Source organism: Cuculus canorus, chromosome 21 (genome assembly GCF_017976375.1).
Source record: "Cuculus canorus isolate bCucCan1 chromosome 21, bCucCan1.pri, whole genome shotgun sequence".
NCBI lineage: Eukaryota > Metazoa > Chordata > Aves > Cuculiformes > Cuculidae > Cuculus > Cuculus canorus.
In genome coordinates, this window is record NC_071421.1 from 47,787 (window position 1) to 57,998 (window position 10,212).

The window sequence follows — 10,212 nt, forward strand, 5'->3', positions numbered from 1 at the left end:
GGGATGAGGAAGACACAGGAGAGCAATGAGCAGAGGACAGTTTCCACATCCAGGATCTAGCAGCAGTGAACTAACTCCACATAAATGCAGCACATATCAGCTAGCCAGTTCCCAGAACACAAACCCACATCTCAAGTATCTACCATAAGTTTACAAACTCCAACTGCTTTATAGTGCACATCAGTAACCTCTAAAGCAAACCAGACAGGCTAAAAAGCCCACTGATGATGTACTGTAACAATACAATGCCCCCTCAAGAAGAATACACTGCTTAAGTTCAACCCTTGTCTTCAAAAGAACTCAGGGGGAGAATGATAAACTGCTGCTTTATGCATCCATCATCACATCTGAGAGCCACGCCAAGGCCAGTGGGCAGGCATATTGACAGAGCAGAGAGGAAACAGGCACAGTAGCCACTGGCTGGTGAGGGAAGATGCTCCTCCACAAGTCAGTTAAGTCCTTCCCAGTATCATCATTTGCTTTGTAAACGGTAGCCCAGCTCTATCGCTTTCCCAGTAGTTCCCTTATCAACTCACCACTGAAAGTCTCATAGGCTGAGATAGCCACTTGAATTCCATCCCTCCGACAGCCAGATTCTTTTACTGTGAGCTGCTGGAAGCTCCCCATAGTTTGGTCCCAGTAATTCAGCAGTCAGCTTGCACTCAGCAAGACTAAAACCCTGTTCTTTGCAATGCACAGATCAGACATCAGAGAAGCAGGAGAAGTGAAGACTGCTTCTGGGACAAAAGGTTCATAAATACACCCTGCATTGCTATTGGGAAAATAAAAAAGCAAGCTGATCTTCCTCCAAGGCAGCAACTCCCAGTTTTACAATCATTTTATGAACTTCCTTATCTTGAGCAACAGCTCAGACAATTCACCGGTTTCTAACCAGGCATGGCCACCACCAGTCGTCAGCCACGCTGACCGTCCACTTGTCAGGGGAACAAACAGTGCATTTCAGCACAAGACTACAGCAAGATTAATCTCTTCTCTAGGTAGAATCATAGTATTGTTAAGGTTGGAAAAAACATCTTAAGATCATCATGTCCAACCATCAACACATCACCACTGTGCACACTAAACCAAGTCCCAAAATGCCACATCTTCATGCTTTCTGAAGCCCTCTAGGAATGGAGACTCCACCACCGCCCTGGGCAGCCTCTGCCAATGCTTCACCACTCTTTCAGTAAAGAAATTTTTCCTAATATCCAATCTAAACCTCCCCTGGTGCAACTTGAGGTCATCTCCTCTCATTTGTAACACCTATTACTCAGAAGAAAAGACCAGCAACCACATTCGCTACAACCTCCTTTCAGGTAGTTAATAGAGGTTCCCCTCAGCCTCCTCTTCTCCTGACTAAACAACCTCAGTTCATTCAGCCACTCCCCATAAGACGGGTGCTACAGAAACTTCACCTCCTCCAGACACACTCCAGCAGCTCAATACTTTTCTTGTACTGAGGGGCCCAAACCTGAATTCAGGATTCGTGGTGCAGCTTTTCCAGGGCCAAATATAGGGGCACAATCCCTGCTGTGCTCCTGATGGCCCCACCGTCGATGATACAAGCCAGGTACTTCAGATAGAAAATTACATAAGCTCCCATTGCATTAGCAGAGGTTTATACAGGAAAGAAAGAGATACATTAATTAGTCCCTGCAAGGCGTGCTCCGGAGACCACCCCTGCAACCACAGGCACTGAATAAACAGCCCGGTTCCCTTAACGAGCTGAAGATCTCTGCACTGACATTATCAGTGTTTGCTTTTCGAACCCACACACAGCCACGCCAGATGGGCTCTGGCAGCCACCCATCCCATGGCATCCCAATCACAGCTCCAGGAGCCTGGCAAACACTGCGAGCGCACCTCAGCGCAAACGGACAGACACAGAGGGAAGGAGAGAGGGATGAAGGAAGGGACAGAGAGAGAGGGAAGGAGAAAGGGAATAGAGGAAGGGACAGAGAGAGAAGAAAAGAGGGAGGGAATAGAGAAAGGGACAGAGAGGGGGGAAAAGAGGGAGGGAATTGAGGAGAGGACAGAGAGAGGGGAAAAGAGGGAGGGAGGGAATACAAAGCTAAGGAGGAAGAGGAGAAGGGAAGGATAAAGGAAGGGATAGAGAGAGGGAATGACGGAAAGAAGGGAGGGAGACGGGAAGTGAGACACCGAGAAAGAGGAATAAAGAAAGGGACAGAGAGACAGCAGGTGGGAGGGATAGATGAAGGGATAGAGAAGGAGAGAAGAAGTGAAGAAGGGACAGGGAGGGAGGGAGGGAGGGAGGGCTGGAGGGAGGGGGAGAGGGAGGGATAGAAGGAAAGGAGAGAGGGGAAGGGAGACAGAGGGGGAACAGAGGAAGGGACGGAGTAAGGGATAGAAAGAGTGGTAGGGAGGAATAGAGGAAAAGACAGAAAGTAGGAGAGAGGCACAGAGGAAGGGACAGAGAGGGATACAGGAAGAGATAGAGAAGGAGCAGGAGGGAGGGCTAGAGGAAGGGACAGAAAGAGGGAAGGAAGGAGGAAGAGAGAGAGACAAGAAGGAAAGGAAGGGAAGGATAAAGGGAGGGATAGAGAGAAGGAAGGAAGGCAGGAACAGAGCAAGGCAGACAAAGAGAGGGGCAGGGGTAGCCGTACCGTGCCTTGCCCGCTCCATGGCCGCGCGGGGCCCACCCGAGGCCGCTGCGGGGCGGCGGGAAAGCTGCAGCCGCAACGCCCCGACCCCGCCCCTTCCCAGGGACCAAATAGCGCCCGGCAGCCCCGCTCCGCCCCGGGGAGGTGGGGCTGGACGGGGAGGGACCGGGTGGGCGGTGGTGATGGGCTGGTAGTCATCGGCCGTTGCTGAGCCGTGTTCTCGGTGTCCCGCTGTTCCTGCCAGGTGAGACCTCATCTGGAGCCCTGTGTGCAGTGGACACGGGAAAAACAGCGAGTGTGATTTATAGAGTCATAGAATGGGTCGGAAGGGACCTTAAAAATCATCTAGTTCCAACCCCTGCCATGGGCAGGTTCACCTCCCACTGGATCAGGGTCTCAAAGCTCAATCCAACCTGGCCTTGAACACCTTCAGGGATGGGGCAGCCACCACTGCTCTGAGCAACCTGTTCCAGTGCTGCCTTATGTCTAGAAATTCCTCCTTATGTCTAGTCTAAATATATCCCCTCTCTAGTTTGTACCCATTGCCCCTCGTCCTATCAACACAAGCCTTTGTAAACAGCCCCTCCCCGGCTTTCCTGCAGCTCCTTTCCATACTGGAAGCTGTCTTGTTGGAACCTTCTCTTCTCCATCTTGAACAAGCCCAACTCTCTCAGCTTGTCCTCGCATGGGAGATGCTCCAGACCTCGCATCATTCTTGCAGCCTCCTCTGGACCCATTCCAACAGCTCCATCTCCCTCTTATGTTGAGGATTCAACATAGGGACCAGGGGAGGTTCAGACTGGACATCAGGAAAAAATCTTTCACAAAAAGGGTCATCAGGCACTGGCAGAGGCTGCCCAGGGAGGTGGTGGATTCACCGTCCCTGGAGGTATTTAAGAGATGCGTAGACAAGGTACTGAACGACATGGTTTAGTGGCAGATAGGAATGGTTGGACTCAATGATCTAAGAGGTCTTTTCCAACCTAGTGATTCTATGATTCAATGAATCCAGAACTGGACACGATACTTCAGATGAGGTCTCACATGAGAGGAATAGAGGGGCAGAATCCCCTTCCTCGCCCTGCTGGCCACGCTACTTTTGATGCAGCCCAGGATATGGTTGGCCTTCTGGGCTGTGAGCGCACATTGCCAGCTCATGTCGAGCTTCATCCTGTACTGGAATCAGGAATTGCCCCAACCCAGGTGTAGGACCTTGCCCTTGGCCTTGTTGAACCTCACGAGGTTCTCACAGGGACAGAGGGGCAGTATCCCCTCTTTGTAAGCAATGCAGCTTGGAGATATAATGCAGTGATTGTCATAAAGTAAGGGAGCCATACAGCATGGGACACCTCCAACGACCACCCCAGGGCTGCAGGAAGCAATATGAATTATTCAGGAGGTCGGGATTATTCTGAGTCTGTACAGAAACAATGCCCCTGCACACACTGAAGTTACTGGTCTGTGGGGTTGGACATTAACATTGGGCATTGACCAGTCCCTGTCACTAATGGTCTTGGAGCACATGTGAAAAAAAGAGTAGGGTTAATTTGTGTGTCCTCATTTTTACATCCCTACTTCCACAGAGCTTTGCTTTCATCTTGGCTGAACTTCGTTTCCAGCACAGGCTCTTAATTCAAAGATAACTGAATCTTATGAATAAGATAAATGATAAATGTGCAACAGTGTTATCCTCACCTGCCTTTCAATTACAGAGGATACCCAGCCAATTTTCTCCAGGCTGTACTCCTCGTAGGTAGTAGGGAGATAAGTGGTGAGGAAGGCAATTCCTGGGTGTATAGGTGTGCTGGATCTCTGGGGGAGCTGTCAGAATATACTCTGCTGAGGGATAAATAGGCTTTTTGTCATGTTCCATGGACCATGCATTAATGTATAAGTTAATTATACCAACATTTACAAGGAAAAATAACCAGCAGCATGGGATGAAATGGAATTATGGTCCCCAGGGACTATAAGCACCCTACTGCTAAGTCATTTTTTCAGTGAGGTAGTCATAGCAGGATAGGCATAGCTAGCCTACTGAATCCTCCCCTCCTCCTTACCCCTTTCAGGCCATGCAGTCCAAAAAATCCCAAGGACTTCTGCTGATGCAGGGAAAGGAATTCTGTAGAACTGCATGGGACAATGCATGCATGTGAAGTTTTTCATGCCCTTGCAGGGCTGAGCCACTAATTTGTTAAGCATATTTTGAAGTCCTTGGGGAATAGTTGCTCTATGCCAGCCATTGTGGTTCATTAAAAAAACACATTCACATTAGATTAAATTTATTACTCTAGCTGACCAGAAACCCAGGGAGTTTGTAGATACAGCACAAATATGTTCCTTCACACTCTGCAAGATAAAAATAGGAGAAATTTTATGTTAAATAGATAAATATTTGGGTGGCTTTTTCAAGATTACTTTGCTTTGACCTAGTCCTACTCCCATTTAAGTCAAATTTCCCCACTAATTTCAGCAGAAGTTCTTAGCAGTAGCCCCCCAAAGCGTGTTGTGCAAATCTCCCCTCTGTTAGCTTTTCCTACAGATTACTGTTCAGTTCTTGGACATTTAGCAAAACTTTAGGGGCCTGTACTCACCCAGAGATCCTGTAAATATTACTCTGAGGGAGCTGAGAAGGATTCTGATACTGCAGACCAGCAGCATTTTCCATTAGCACACTTGTACCTTGTTGTGTGATTCCATCTTTCTTTGTGGAGAGTTCTCCCAGTTGATCTCCATTGTTCAAATGATCCACTCCTGTCTTTTCTGCCAATGCCAAAGATGTTAGAGGCATGTGCCAGGCATACCTTAGCTGGAGAGCAAGACAAACTGAAGCATTGCCTAGGGAAACTGCAAAACTACTCTGTGGGCCGCATTCTTCTCTACAGTAAATCAATCTACTACACCCACTGAAGTACACCTACTTTAAATGCTTTGTTTTCTTACTGCCAAGGTGGCAGACTACTGTAACGTAAGAACCTGACTGGTGGGAGTGGAGCAAAGACTAGCACGGATTTGTAATCTAGAAGGGCAAAAGGGAGGCAGCTGTTAATTAACTGGCTGATAGTAGGTCTTGATTCCTAGAGATGTGGATGGGGAATTTTCCACTTACCTGCAATCTTTTACTGCCCATGTGCTGTGACCCAGGGGACTCACAATAGAGCAATAGCCGGGGTTCTGAGAGAAGCCCCAGATCTCATTTTTGGAAACTCAGAAGCTGGTTCTCTTCTAGACCTGCTTAGCCACTGCTCCCGAGGGTCAGCACAGCATGAGCACCTTCTGCAGCAGCAGACATGACACCACAGAAACTAAGAGAGTTGTGAACGATGTCTGAGATCTGCATAGGAAACTCAGCAGGCTTTAGTCTGCCCATGACTTCAGTTGTTCTAACTCCGCCACAGCCTTCCCAATATTGATCGCCAGTATGACCCATTCTCTCTCCCCAAGCACCCTGTAGCCAAATTGCCATTGCTAAAAGTGAGCGTCTTTGAGGGCTACCCACAGTCTTTTCTTGTGAAGTAGTTCCAGGTGTGCAAGAGTTTCCTGCTCTGAGATCCCTCTTCTTTACAGTGAGAAGGAGAAATGTGGAAATGGGGCAGAGGAGGCATAAAAGCAGCAGGGAGGTTGGAGGAAATCAGACGTGACAAATGCTGAAGCAGAACTTTTCAGCTTTGTGGTGGCTTCTCGTCAGATGAGATCACCGGTTCTACGGAATCTTGTCTTCTTTTATTTCCTTAATATTTTACTTTCTTGCTTCCTTAAGAAGCAGGAATTGCTAATCTTCAATCACTTGCTTTGAATACAGTCTACATCTCAAACAACAGTGCAAATAGTGGCAGAGACAGGTGGCTGACAAATGCCAGTGTTTATGGCCTGCAATGGAGTCCCTCTAAGCCTGTTTGGAAAAGTAAGTGAGGATGGAGCCAGGATTAGAAGAGACTTTTCCAGCTCTTATCCTTGTGAATTTAATGCTCAGATTATTCAAAGTGGGATGGGAGGGGGAATGGCTTGGTGTGCCTCCTTTTTATGTAGTCAGCATTCAGTTTATAGATTAGCTATAGGGTCTGGAAGTGGGTGAGCAAAAGGTCTTCTGAAAAATGGGTCCCCTTTGAATGTCTGAAGTTAAGCATCTAAATCCTTCTTGAGACCATGGACTCTCAGGCTGATACAGATTTTGTAGATGTACTTTATGCCTGACTGATACTCACCTTGTAGCATCAGGCTGGTAGACTATATTTAAAAAGGGGATCCTATTGCTTTGCATTTGGGGGTGTGTGTGCCATATAAAGACAGGCAGAAAACATGCAGCTTTGTAGGCCCTGTGGAAAGAGGGAGAGAGAGAGAGTAAACACTCTGCCTGGAAACATGTATTATGCTGCATGCAGGCTCTGCGTGTGGGAATTAAGGGAGACAATGCAACAGATAGTGAACAATGAGCGTCTGTAATGTACAGCAACAAAGTCAAAGTAACCCAGTGTGCCGCAGAACAGAGAAAAGAGACTGTTAGAACAGCAGCCTCATGAGGTAGAAATCCTGCCAAGTCTGCTTACGGGACAATCAAGAAACTCTGGAATATGGCTCGATGTGATGGAAAAAAGGAGTAGAAAAAATGAGATGGAGGAGGAAAGAAGAGGCATCCCCAAGGGGCCCTTTGCAGGAAAAAAATAGCCATCTTCCTTTTAGTTAGTGATTTCTTGTGAATTCAGATCTCGGCTCATTCAACACAACACTTCATAAACTGCAATGCAAGTAAATTAGGCTGTTGAATGAAATGAAACTCTTCTCAGCAACAAAGTAGAATCCAGGTATTTTTTACAGGTACCTAGAAAGAGGGGGCTTGCTGTGATGTCTCCTCTCACAGCTCCTTTACATTTCCACTTCAGCACAAGGTGCTGGATGTGAAGTGACCTGCCTTAAAGAATGGGATATATGTGACCCTAGAGCACTGGGATGCAGAACAAACAAACTCAAAAACTTCCATTTCTATTTGGAGCAGCCCTTACAACACCAGCTGGTCGCCCAGCTACATCTGAGGCGCATGTGCTGTGGACATGACTACCTCTTAATGAGAGCACATGCCAGCAATACCCCCTTAACATCTCAGTGGGTTTACTGGCTCATACAACTGTCAGCAGGAAAAAGGACACATAACAACACTCCTTTCACTTACTGCACTGTGTGGTGCAAGCCTGTATGTAGCAGGCTAAGCATATGGTTGCAGTCTGTGCATGAGAAGTGGGGAGTGGGGAAGCAGAAAAATGCATTGGGAATCGGGAAGCAGAAAAATTAGTTCCTTGCCTTTCTAACCAAACACCATGAATGGAAAATGGTAGCTAGCAGGACAATACAGGAATAGCAGCTGTGGAGCAGCTCCCAGGAGTGCAGGCTGACCAGAGAGCTCACTGTATCACAGGAGATCAGTAAGTACTCTGTGGTGTGTGTAGCTCAAGGAACAGCAGCAAGGGTTGGCATCAGAGGCACAGATGTGTTGGTCCAGGCCTCTAGGAGAAGCTCCCTTTGCAGAACAAGGCTGGGAAAAGTGGTTCCCAGCAGCTGCCGCAGCATGAGGAAGCAGCACCCTCTGCTGCTGGCATGCTTGCCTCCAAAGCACCTTCTTATAGACACCTAAGTACTTCTAAAGAGAAACTCAGGAAGAACATCTACAGCTACGTCCCTCTGAAGTCAAAACACTGCAACCTGTGGGTGGTTTGTTTGTCAGACAGTTTGGTCGTGTCAACATTCTGCTGTTGGGAAAGGAGACGCCAGGCAGCATATGCTTGCAGCAGATAATAGCAATAAGGACAAGCTCTGGCTTTGTGCTGAAAAGATTTTAACTGCTGCTGTTCCCAGCAAGTACTTTGGCTGATACTGTTTGATGAACACGACTCAATACACACAATAGGGACGCTGTAGATAAAGCTCTCTGTTCCTCCAGCAGCCTTTCAAACATTTCATATCCCCACGAGGCAGCTAATTTACTACTGCTGCATGGCAAGAGGAAAGAGGAGCTCAGACAAGCAACGTGAGTCACCCAGTGAGTCAGTGGCAGAGTCCTACCCTTTGAGCCCTCTCCTAATTGTGAACCGGCAGTTCCCATGGAGCTGGGAACACAAGGAAGAAGTTCCAACTCCTCCCACCCCAAAGCAATCCTACCATGCAGCACACAGCGTGATGCTGTATCACTACCAAACTGGCTCCCTAGAAAGTTGTGGGATGATATAGGATACATGCAGTCAGATGATTCCTACTCACCCATGTCTTTTCCTTCTGTGTTGCTAAGGGCTTTTTGCTCTACCCAAATAAAGCTTTTTAACCTCAATCAGGTCTATCCCACAAGTACCTTCCCAAACGGGATATGCATAGCTCAGAAACAGAGTACTTAGTCTCTCCTTCCCATTTCCTCCCTCTGAATGCAGACTGCCTTTTTCCTTAGCATCTGACATCTCAAGTTTCCCTTCTTCATGCGGAGAAATAACCTGAACTCGGTACTGGCTGCAGCTTCAGTCCCCTCCCAGCTCAGCCAGACATATTTGAGCTCCTATTCCACCTCCCACCTCTCTGTCTCCCTCTCTATGAGCAGCAGGGGGGAACTTCCACAAACCCTCATCCCATAAAATATGCCCATGTAAGGAAAGTGAAGCATGACAAAAAAAACCCAACCTGAATCATGTTAAAAATAGGCTGGGATCTACAGAAAAAAACCTGCTTAACAGTTTTGGTCTGTGCGTAGGTCTCACTTCAGCAACAGTAAAGCTGTTCAGAGCCAAACATCATTCACACAAGACCTAGATTGTTTTGGGGATAAGGAGATGCTTACAAAAAGGGAGCCCTGTTTAAGGAAAAAATGAAGTGATGTCTGGTCAGAGTGCCACGAGGACATAGTTTCTGCGTGAAATTCCTCTCTGTAGAGCAATCTGTCAAAGGAGAGCCAACACATCCTGCTGCAAGGAGCAGCATGAGGGCACAAGCCTGGCACAGTCTGCAGTGGTGCTTACAGGAGAACCCGGTGCTGCATTGCTACAAGATGCCGTGCCAGCTCTCTGCAGGGGGAGCAGCTGCAATGACCTGGACAGATCCACATTACCCACAGACATTTCACAAGGCAGCTTGCTTCAGGATCACTCTGGCTCCCAAAATGCGCTGTTTTTTACTCTCTCTCTCCTCTGCCTTCTTTCTTGCCCCTTTTTAGGCAAAAGCTACATTTTCAGTCATCTGTTGGGGAAAGGAAGGCAATAAACCAAATCCCTACTAAGGCACGCAATGAATCCGGAGACACAAATCCTATTAAGGTGGCCCTTAGCTGTGGCCAAAGGAGAAATCAAGCAAAACACAAAACAAAATTGTTTTGAAACGCATTAAGTTTTACTGCTTTTACGACCTCTACCTCTGCTCCCTGTGTTTGGGGACGATTCACTAATCCTGTAACTGCTTGGACTATCTCTCTTCAGTGATGTGCAATGGTCTCTAAACTAGAATTTAAGCATTTCTTACCTGGATGGGAATATACTGCTCCAGCCCTACGATGTGACTGATAAATCTCTTTACTTGCACAGCCATCTTCAAATGTATGGGGTGCTTCGATAATTCAGCA

At 47.5% G+C, this 10,212-nt stretch overlaps 1 protein-coding gene across 2 annotated transcripts in view; it reads right to left on the reverse strand.

Annotated features, from left to right (window-relative positions):
• The window catches only part of SPSB1 (splA/ryanodine receptor domain and SOCS box containing 1), a 36,609-nt gene extending 33,851 nt beyond the window's left edge, over positions 1 to 2,758 (reverse strand). Inside the window, exon 1 of one of the 2 annotated variants that reach the window (XM_054085962.1) lies at positions 2,628 to 2,758. The gene's annotated coding sequence lies outside the window, so the exon portion shown is untranslated. The remainder of the gene's footprint in view (positions 1 to 2,627) is intronic. The other variant, XM_054085968.1, reaches the window with a different exon arrangement.
• Positions 2,759 to 10,212: the final 7,454 nt, after the last annotated feature.